The sequence below is a fragment of the Myotis brandtii genome, unplaced genomic scaffold (genome assembly GCF_000412655.1).
Source record: "Myotis brandtii unplaced genomic scaffold, ASM41265v1 scaffold565, whole genome shotgun sequence".
In the NCBI taxonomy this organism is placed as follows: Eukaryota; Metazoa; Chordata; class Mammalia; order Chiroptera; family Vespertilionidae; genus Myotis; species Myotis brandtii.
In genome coordinates, this window is record NW_005370105.1 from 1,704,211 (window position 1) to 1,705,852 (window position 1,642).

The 1,642-nt window shown below is 48.9% G+C and overlaps 1 protein-coding gene across 2 annotated transcripts in view; it reads left to right on the forward strand.

The window, feature by feature from the left end:
• Positions 1–374: 374 nt before the first annotated feature.
• Positions 375–1,642, forward strand: part of LRRC39 (leucine rich repeat containing 39) — a 15,141-nt gene continuing 13,873 nt past the window's right edge. Inside the window, exon 1 of one of the 2 annotated variants that reach the window (XM_014549662.1) lies at positions 375–670. The gene's annotated coding sequence lies outside the window, so the exon portion shown is untranslated. Of the gene's footprint in view, positions 671–1,173; positions 1,193–1,642 lie in introns of those variants that run through there. The other variant, XM_014549663.1, reaches the window with a different exon arrangement.

The following is a 1,642-nucleotide window of genomic DNA, read 5'->3' on the forward strand; positions in this document are numbered from 1 at the left end:
GGTGCTGGAGGCAGCTGGTCCATGATTCTCTCTCATCATTGATGTTTCTATCTCTCTCTCCTTCTCCCTTCCTCTCTGAAATCAATAAACATATATATATTAATTATATTAGCCCTAGCCGGTTTGGCTCAGTGGATAGAGCGTCGGCCTGCAGACTGAAGGGTCCCGGGTTTGACTCCAGTCAAGGGCACATGCCTGGGTTGCAGGCTCGATCCCCAGTTGGGGGCATGCAGGAGGCAGCCGATTGATAATTCTCTCTCATCACTGATGTTTCTCTCTCTCCCTCTCCCTTCTTCTCTGAAATCAATAAAAAAATATATATTTAAAATTATATTAAATACTGACAATGTGGAAGTCACGAAAAGCGGAAGGACTCTCAGCAGATACTCTTTCTCAGGAGCGCAGGAGGAGGCAGGCCTGCGTCCTGCCGCGGTGGGAATGCACTCACATCATCACCTGCTGATGCTTCAGAAGCCCCACGTGGTCCCTGCTATTCTCAGCTTTGCCCGTGAACTAAATTTAGAACTAGGCTGACATTGCCTCTCGCTCGGTGACAGTCTGACCCAGGGTTCACTCACTCAGAGCCACGCTGGAGACGGGTCCCCTTGCCATACCCTCAGCTGATCGCCGCTAGCGTGGGGCATGTCAGCTTCTGTCACCACCGATGATGGTAAGTCTTTTTAAAAAATGTTTTTTCTCCTCCTTCACATATAAATAGGTTGCTGCTGCTGATGGTGCCTTTACTGTGCCTGTGTTGGCCAGAATGTACAACTGAACTTGATATTGGATCTAAATGACTCTGGGGGTTCCTGGTCACTCGTGTGATTGTCCTTCTCTGGAGGGTTCAGGAGCATTTGCTTTGAGGTTGTATTTCTTTCCTTTCGACTTTGGGAAGCTGAGTTTCCCGGTCTCGGCACTGCCGTCCCCGCCTCAGCCAGGCACCGCGCTGGCCTGTCAGGGGATAACCAAGGAGGAGACCACAGTCCTAGGGAACGTGGCCGCGCTGTTACCGGGCAACTGAAGGTGCCCCATGTTGATGGCGGATGAGGAAATGAATGAGCCCATGCAAGTCTAGTAAAACACACATTTACATGTAGATACTTGGGATTTTAATAAATACTTTGTTGTCTGATAGGCAAATACTTCGGACTGGCTCACCTCTGAGACAACTTGCAGGTTGACTGTGACACAGGTGGGTGGTGGGATTCTAAGCATTTGTATCCCAAGGTTTCTAAATGGCACAAGATCCCGCAAGCTCCCCTGTGTGGGTTCTGCGGGCGCTGCTTAGAAACAGGGACCCTCTTCTTAGGGTTTTCTGCATATTGGCAATTAGTTATCAATTATTTGTCTGTCTTGGTCTCTCTTACCACACATACTGCACACTTCTCCTTTAAAGAAATCAATAATGTAGAGGCAATTAATAATGAAAAGCAGCCCTAGCTGGTTTGGCTCAGTGGCTAGAGAGTCGGCCTGCAAAGTGAAGGGTCCCGGGTTCGATTCCAGTCAAGGGCACATGCCTGGGTTGCAGGCTCCATCCCTGGTAGGGGGTGTACAGGAGGCAGCCTATCAATGATTCTCTCTCATCATTGATGTTTCTATCTCTCTCTCTCCCTCTCCCTTCCTCTCTGACATCAATAAAAAA